Raw genomic sequence first — 9705 nt, forward strand, 5'->3', positions numbered from 1 at the left:
TGTTGTGGAGCAGACTGGAGGTGGTGTCTCCACTGATAAACTGCTGAATGTGAGCAGTCACTTAATCTCTCCTTAGGCCCCTCTCTCCTCTCTGTCACCAGCCACGCGTGTTTGTACTCAGGGGTGATTTGCTGGGTTCCTGTGGTCATTCTAGTCCTGTCTTGTTTCAGTCCGGGTGGTCTCCTTTGGTATTCCTAGTTGATCCGGGAGAGGAGAGGAGAGGAGAGAAAGTGATCTGCTGCTCGTAGCTCCGCCTCCGGAAGTTGAATCTTCCTATTCATCCTTTTTGTGTAATGGCAGAGGTGACAACACGTCTGTTGCCAGACAAAGTCCAAACAGACTGGAACCCACTGCAAAGCAGGAAGTTCTAGACAAACAGAAGCTTTTTTTTTCTTTTTAAAAACATTGCTAATTTGAAGTCTTATTGGCTATATTGCAAATATACAAATATTACCTGGGGACTATAGAAAGAGATCCTCAGGGGAAGTACATAGTGACAGCAATTATGGCAATGAGTGTGACAAGACTAAAAATGGCCTAGGAACAAAAGCTGCTGTACCCATTGAAAGGCTTTCAGAAAAAGAGCTACTTGTCACCACTACAACATCTCAATCAGCTGGACTCAGACCAAAAGACAAAATTATGGGTGGCTTATAGTATGAGTGACAGACCGTGGTCTTCACCTAGTTATAAAAAGGCTCTATTGTTTACCCTCACCCACAGACCCCTACTTTCACTTACAGATAGCTATGGTATATAGATAGTAGTTGTGTAGTTAAATAGCTATGCATAGGTTAATGGGTAGAAATCAGTAAACTTTCACATGGGCAAAAGTAAGTGAACTCTCATATACTCAAAGTTTAGCTAGAAGAGAGCCCTCATAGTGTGTGCTCACTGTACAGCAGAATATTTCTCTAAGTAGACAGTTTGCTAGCTATTAGAAATGTGTTATTTAGTTAGACCCATCCAAGAATGGGTTAAGAGGAAAGGCTGTTAGACTGAGCTCCAAAAAAAGATATGCTGACCTACTCAGACAGCCGAAACAAAGGGAAGAATGTTCGAAGTTACTTTGGCCATACCAGGGCCACACAGATGGTCAAAACCTAGGGGACGGCAGGCTGTCTCAAGACCAATGAAACTTTTAAGGAGAGCCTATAATGATAATAATGTCTAGAGTTATTTTTAATGTTAATAAAAATAGACTTATATGATGTTAACTGTATCCTTGATGTTAATGAAAACAATCATACATGATGTCAACTGTATCCAGGCAAAAAGTATTTAAATAAAGCTCTGAAGATGCTTCTCTCCTTCACCTAAAGCATCTGACATGTCTCTCACTTCATTTCTTCATTGCTGACACACACGCCCTTCAGGACTTACCCTAGCAACTGTGACCTGGGCTGGCTCCCTGCAGATGAGCAGTTCTCCCCTCCCCTGAACTTGCCCCTCAGAATCTCCCTCCTCCTCACATCAGGGCTTGTCACTTGATGCAATGGTGGCGGGACGCAGAAAAAGGAGGTTTGGAGCAGAAAGGGAACACAATCTTTTATTCGTGTGGGGACCTCACGGTTGAGGTGGGAACGTGGCAGTTATGGCCACGTGGAGCCAGCCAAGAATGGCCATCCCATGCTATCGCACTGCCAGGAAAGAAGAAGAGAGAGAGGGGAGGGAGAGTAGGTGGGCTTTTTGGGTCAACACCCCAGAGTGACATGTCGGGACAGGATTGGTTGGGGAAAGCACCTGCAGGAAGTGGCAAAACCTGAGGGCAAAGACTGCATCTGCATAATTCCCCAAAGTCAACTGCAGCCCATAGTGGACAGGTAGCCAAACAGCTTTACTTATCTGGTGGATGGGTGGGTTAGGTCCCACGTTGGTGTTAGTCCCTGTTCAGGCCGCCATTTTGCTGTGCTAGCTTTGCGGGTGGGAGAGAGAGACAACCAGAGACTCATGGCTGAGCTGAGAATGCAGTTCAATCTTTATTCACGAGTGGGGATGCAGTCCAACAACCTAATCACAACACAATTCTGTCCTGCATCTCTCTCTCCTCCGGCGGAAGAGTCAGGAACAAAGAATATACGTATGATAGGGGGTGGGGAGAAGGAAAAAGCACCAACCAAGGAGGATTAAACCAATGTCCCAGAGGCAGGGGGACCGAGGATTAAACCAATGTAACAGAATGACCATATAAATAGACCACAACGTCAAGTGATGTAACAGAAGGGGTTTTAGAAGCAGAATTTAGAAGCATACCAACAAGGACTCCTCCAGTCACCACACACTGAGGTCCCCACACACCAGGTGGTTGTGTGTGACCCCAGCTGGTGGGTCAGGTTCTCAGTCAAGCCTGACCCTCTCCCCTCAGGAATGCAGTTAGAGTCTACTAGGGTTTGGACTCTGAACTTGAGCCCTTGCTTGGATTCTTGGTCTCTTTAGAGATCTATCCAAGAGCTCTAATCACAACTATTAAAAGATATATGTGCACTGATGCTTATTACAACAATATTAACAGTGTTGGAATATGAAAACAACCCAAGAGTCCAAAGACAGAAGAACAGATTTTAAAAAATATGTTGACCTGACACCTAGTGTCAGAGAGAGAGAGTTTGCTCAGCAGAGCATGTTCCTCAAAAGCACACACAGCCTATTAGAGCCCTGGCTCACAGGGAGGCTCCATTGCACCAAGAGATCTGATGGGTGGGGTCTTGGTGTGTGTGTGTGTGTGTGTGTGTGTGTGTGTGTGTGTGTGTGTGTGTGTTTGTGTGTGTCTTTATGTGTCTCTCTACATGAGTCTATCAAAATGAAAAAATTGGCCTAGGAGCACTGAAATCATGTATGCATGGTGCCCTAGCTCTACAAAAGGAGGAAAAAGACTCATCTATGAGAAAAGATACCATACTTCTCTTTGCTGCAACCTGTCTGGAACCAGACTCATGGTGCCCAGTGAAATGTCACAGAGGAGGAAGAGAAATGCCTATTGAGCTACCTTCCTGGTAGGAGAGAAAGAAACCCAGCAAGAGAACAAAATCCCATGGAAACAAGCCTCAGACTTGAGTGAGGGGCAGAGCTCAGATAAGAGGGAATGAAGGAAGTGGCTTGTCCCCTGTGTCACCTCCCTCTGGAAGGAGTGGATTTGTAGAGGTGGAGGGGACTCAGCAGATGCTGGTTGAGGGAGTGGTGAGACTTTGGTGGTGAGAATCTTGTCACTGAAGTGACTGAGCCACAGAACACACAACATGAGTGCTGGGATAGCCTGAGGGTGCTTCTTCCCAAGCAAGTGCTCTCTGGGTTGGAAAGAACTCAACTGGAGCCAATCTAGGCTGCTGCATGGGAGAGGGATCAGGAACTCATGCCAAGCTAACATTGCAGGAGATACATTCTGGAACTCTCGGAGCCGGAAAGCAATTCCAAGTGTGTTTACTCAGAAAAAGCAGCTGTATATATACTCTCCAAGTAGGGTGGAAACAGGATGTGACGTAGAGAGGGTGGAGTTAAAAAAGACTGGTGGAAATCAGGGTGTACTAGGTGAGGGGGCGGAGCAAAAAGACATATTAAACCAATGGGGATTAAACCAATGCCCTGGAGGCAGGGTGGTGCTTAGTTAACAGTGGTTTATATAAATAGACCGCAGCTTTAAGTGGGATCAAACCAATGCCCTGCAGGCATGCCGGTGCTTAGTAAAGCAGGATTAGAGACAGAAGCTTTAAGCCAGGGGGAGCTGGCATACTACCCAACAAATGAAGACAATGCTCTTCCCTGTGCTGTAGCTGAACAGTCAGGGCCGAGGGATGGGATGCTGGGGATTGAATGTGGGACTTGGGAGCCTCAAGATGAGAGTCTTTTTGCATCACCATTGTGCTATCCTCCTGGGCCAACATCAAAATTTCAGCCCAACAAAAATGACCTCTTACTGTGTGTGTGCACTACATAGTTTGCTCATAGATTTGTGACCAGATAAAAACCACCCAATTGTACACTTTACCTTTTCTTTTCAAATTAATTTTTTCAAGGCATCAGAATTTATTTATTTACTTGCTTATTTATTTATTTATTTTTATTTATAAAATGAAAATATTGACAATATCCTAGACTGAGAGGGGTACAATTCCCACCACCAGAACTCCATAGCCCATCTCTTCTCCTGATAGATTTCCTATTCTTTATCCCTCTGGGAGTATGGACCCAGGATCATTATGGGGTGTAGAAGGTGTAAGGTCTGGCTTTTGTAATAGCTTCTCTACTTGAAATAGATGTTGTCAGGTTGATTCAACCTCCAAGCCTGTCTCTCTCTTTTCATAGTGGAGCAGGGCTCTGGGAAAGCAGGGATCCAGGACACCTGGTGGGGTCATCTGCCCTGGAAAGTTAGGTTGGCATCATGGTATCATCTGGAACGTGGTGGCTGAAAAAGAGTTAAGATATAAAGCAGAACAGATTGTTGACTAATCAGGAACCAAAGGCAAGAGTATTGCAAATCAAGATTTGGGGTCTCCATTTTGGAAATAGCTAGTAGGTCTATTTTAGGTATATTCCAAAGGGCCCATGACATTACTAGTTTTTGCCTGCACCTCACATCTACTATGCAGGTGTACCCAGATTATTGTCTGGGGAGATGGTGGTCATAGTTGGAAAAAGGACTAGAAAACTGGATCAGGGAAGAGAGTAGCTCCAATTAAATTAATTTTTTTAAGCAGGGCCCTGCTCAGCTCTGATTTATGTTGGGGTAGGGGAATGAAAGTGGAACCTCACAGCCTCATGCATGAAAATCTGTTGCAAAATCACTATGCTAGCTCCCCAGTATTTACACTTTATTGTTATTATTTTTAAGAACTTATTTATTTTGTTTTATGAGAGGAAAAAATAGAGAAACCAGACCACTGCTCAGCTCTGGCTGATGGCAGTAAGGGGAATGAAAGTTGGACCCTAGAAATTCAGAAGATTCTTTCCTGGGATGTTGTATTTCCTTCTCTGCAGACTTTACCAAGTGTGAGTTTCCCTTCTGGTTCATACATATGATCTACTGAGATTGCATGGTGGGATGGGGACCCAGAAGCAAGGATGTGGTGCTCCATAACCAAGAATTACAATAGACAAGGTCTAGACACACTGTGAGTGAAGATGGAGAGACAGACCAAGGAGAAGAAGGAGGGGGGGAGGGAAAAAAAAGGAATATGATCTGAGGAAGGAGAAGGAGGGAAAAAGAGGAGGAGAAGGAGGAAGAAGAGAATGGGAGAAAGAGGGTTAGTCATCTTCAACATGGCCACCCTCCACTGGTCCTTGAGAATGAAATCTCCACTCAGGCTACTCAAACAAGGAAAAACATATTCTGAGACTTAAGTTTATTCTAAGGACGGCCAATGTGGCAAACACCCTTCTATCTGAGGAAGACAGAAGTGTGCTCCCTAACAAAGAACAGTCTATCTTTTTATACTTTTATAACAAAGAAACTCCACAGAAAGCTGGCATCAACATGAAGCATAAGGATTATAAAACATCTGGAAAGGAGTTTAATGTCACAACAGAGATATAGAGTACATAGGGTAATTATATAATGACAGGCACATCAATTGTCTCAGGAAAAGTACAATATTTTCATTATTCTACTAATTAATTCCATATGGTATTGAGGTAGGTAATAATCTGAAGGTTAACAGGTTACATAGTTTCTCATAAATTCTTGGATGATCACTGTGGTGGAAGTTGAGGGCTTTGGCCTTTTGCAACACCCACTGACCTCTGGGAAGCCATGGAGTTGTCAAGCCTTACAGAGTGACTGATTAAATCACAGTTTGTGCTAGTCTAAAACATGCATAAGTCCAGAATATCACAATGTATATATTGTATTGAGTGTTTCCCAACATATTCCTCTTTCTTCTTAAGATAAAGGCTCTCCCCAGATCACATCAATGGGGTTTACAGTCAACAATATGTATACCCCTTTCCCATATTAGGGAGTTACTCTCTTCCCTGATCCAGCTTTCTGGTCCTTTTCCCAGCCATGACATCATCTCCCCAGACAATAATTAGGATCCACCTGCATATCAGATTTCAGGCTCAGGCAAAAAGAAAAAAACACTAGTATAGCTACAGGCCCTACTAGCTATCTACAAAATGGAGGACCACCCAACACTTTATCTGCACCATTCCAGCCTTTAGGTCCATGATTGGTCAACAATTTATTTGGCTTTGTATGTTAACTCTCTTTTCAGCCACCAGGTTCCAGATGCTAGCAGGATGCTACCAGACTTCCCTGGACAGATGACCCCACCAGTGTGCCTTGGAGCTCTGCTTCCCCAGAGCCCTTCCACACTAGGGAAAGAGAGAGACAAGCTGGGAGTATGGATTGACCTGTCAACGCCCATGTTCAGTGGGAAAGCAATTACAGAAGCCAGACCTTCCACCTTCTGCATCCCACAATGATCTTGGGTCCATACTCCCAGAGGGTTAAAGAATAGGAAAGCTATCAGGGAAGGGGATGGGATATGGTGGTGGGAATTGTGTGAAGTTGTGGCCCTCTTATCCTACAGTTTTGTCAATGTTTCCTTTTTATAAATAAAAAATTAAATATATAGGCTCTCCAGATATTCATTTGCAGTGTTAAATTCCAAGGTCATGGACGATGTTGGGTCCATTGTATGGTGGTCAACATGGCTGCCGCATGTAGAGTACATTGAGGAAGGAGGTAGACTGCTCATAGAACTTTCTTTTATTATTATTTTCTTAATTTTTAGAATAAAAGAAATGATTCAACCAATCCCCTTAAGAATCCACACATGAAGATTGAAACTGGAAAACCAATATTGAAGATTTAACAAGTGGTTAAGATCTCTGAGATGACCTAGTGCAATGTTTTAGCTTCTTGTTGGAGGCAATTCATTTGCTCTGTAGGCAATTTTGTAAACTATTAACATCTGTTCCAAGATGATCAGGAAATGCTCCATGTAACTGGCACTGAAACTCAGTCCAGGACTGAGTGTGATTAAAAGGAACAGGAATCATACACATAGAATGAAATCCAGAATCACATGATGATTTACTCCGTGCCTACAGAGCTTGTTTGTGCTTGCCAAGCCAAGATATGGCTGCTCCTGATGAGTCTAAGCTTGTTAGTATTTCTTGCTTGATAGCAGTTTGAGTGATCATCTCAGAGATGACATTCTGAAACTACTAATTGGTTTGTTGTGCCATTTGAATTGAATGTGACAGTAGCTGCAGTTTCTGCCATTGTGGTAACTGCTACAATTGAAGCACTGAGAAATCCAAGGAATCTCTTAGGGCATCTAAGACACTCAAGGGCTGTTGTGAATTGAGCTAGTGCAGAATCACCCTTCCATTCTCTGGATAGATTAACTGGAAACCAGGCTTCTGCCCATTGTTTTAAAACAAACACATGAGACATACAATTGATTTCCCCCCTCTCATATTAATTAACTACTGATTTATATGTCTACATTTTGCTAGGAGTGTACATAAACACCATTCCCACCACCAAAGGACTGTGACCCATCCCTCCCGCCCACTCCCACCCCCCACTGGCCCAGGAAGCTGCATGTCTACCCCTCACCACTGGGTTTTTACTTTGGTGCCCTACTTACAATTTGATCAGGTCCTGCTTTTAGTTTCCCTTTCAGATCTTCTTAGTCAGCTTCTGTTGATGAGTGGGATCATCCCATACTCATCTTTATCTTTCTGACTTAGTTCACTTAACATAATTCCTTCTAGCTCTGTCCAAGATGGGTCAGAGAAGGTGGGTTCATTGTTCTTGATAGCTGCATAGTATTCCATTGTGTATATATACCACAGCTTTCTCAGCCACTCATCTGTTGTTGGGCACCTGGGTTGCTTCCAGGTTTTAGCTATTATGAATTGTGCTGCTATGAACATAGGAGTACACACCTCTTTTTGGTTGGGTGTTATGGAGTCCTTGGGGTATAACCCCAGGAGAGGAATTACTGGATCATATGGAAGGTCCATGTCTAGCCTTCTGAGAGTTTTCCAGACTGCTCTCCACAGAGGCTGTACCAATTTACATTCCCACCAGCAATGTAAAAGGGTATACACCAGTTTCTGTGAGAGAGAGCTTATGTGCACACGTATCCATAAACTACTGCAAAATATATACCTGAAAGCAGAAGTACACTAGAGTTTGCAGTGAGTACCTCCCTAACACTTCCTCTCCACTATTCCAAGCTTGGGATCCATGATTGCTCAACAAATTGTTTGGCTTCATATGTTAACTCTCTTTTCAATCACCAGGTTCCAGATGCCACCAGGATGCTGGCAAGGCTTCCCTGGATTGAAGACCCCACCAATGTGTCCTGGAGCTCAGCTTCCCCAGAGACACACCTTACCAGGGAAAGAGAGAGGCAGACTGGGAGTATGGACTGACCAGTCAACGCCCATGTTCAGCAGGGAAGCAATTACAGAAGCCAGACCTTCTACCTTCTGCAACCCTCAACGACCCTGGGTCCATGCTCCCAGAGGGCTAGAGAATGGGAAAGCTATCATGGGAGGGGGTGGGTTATGGGGATTGGGTGGTGGGAATTGTGTGGAGTTGTACCCCTCCTACCTTATGTTTTTGTTCATTAATCCTTTCTTAAATAAAAATTAAAAAAAAAAACCACATGAGTAATCCTTAGTAATGTTATGAGTTGATGAGTAATACAAGGTGTTAACTAAGAGAAATTAGCAGGTAGAGTTATGTTAAAATTACCTTTAACTCTATTTTCTAGATTAGTATAATTTATGTGAAGAATATTGGCAAACTTGTTGGTTATGGTGAAAATATAGGGTCTAGAAGTACATACCATGACATGAGGAATAATATCTGTAGCTCGGGACTTCTAGGAGGATCTTATTGTCCATATCTATAGACATGTTGAAAAAAGGCAGACCTGAAGTTAAAGACAGCCTGGGGTTCCTGGTTCATGATGGTAGAAAAGGACCAGTTTTGTAGACAGAGAGATGGGAAATGCATCCATGTTTCAACAACTGTACTGCAAACCATTAATCCCCCAATAAAAATGATTTAGAAATTAAAAGATAAAAGGCAGACCCATTATCCAAACATATTTTTCAAATATGATAATTTCTCAATTCATTAAGCCTTAGCAATGGTCCTGCTACACTTGTTTCCTATTTTTTAATATGCTTAAAAGTCAACATAAAATTCCAGATACTATTTTGATCATCTGGCAAGCCATGTGGACCCAATTTACAATGTTCTGTTTATCTATTTTAATTTTTTGGGTGAAATGTAAAGAATGACAAATTTCCCAAGAGACATCTACCCCCTCACTAAGGGGAACCCAAGGAATGGAACAGCTTTTAATAAAAGGTCTAGGAGAGTGTATGCATGCTTGAACCTGTCTATGAACACCAGTTGTCTTAATGAAAACAAAATGTGATTTTGGTAGCAGCTGCATTTTACTCTCCCCAATCAACTAGAAATAGCAGAGAGGATCACTTGAGAACACAAAAATACAGGACTAGGATTACTTCTGGAAGCCCTCCATACCAGAGGTGAGAGCTCATAGACAGACAGAGAAGGGCTGAAGGAGAAATGACTAGAGCTAAAATCTGGTACCTGCTTGGAGGCAGTTGATAACAGTGCAGAGGATTTCCAGTTAACGCACCACCTACAATCTGAGGTTTTATTTTTTTATTTTTTTTTTTAATTTTTTATTTAAGAAAGGATTAATGAACAAA

Source organism: Erinaceus europaeus, chromosome 2 (genome assembly GCF_950295315.1).
Source record: "Erinaceus europaeus chromosome 2, mEriEur2.1, whole genome shotgun sequence".
Classification (NCBI taxonomy): Eukaryota; Metazoa; Chordata; class Mammalia; order Eulipotyphla; family Erinaceidae; genus Erinaceus; species Erinaceus europaeus.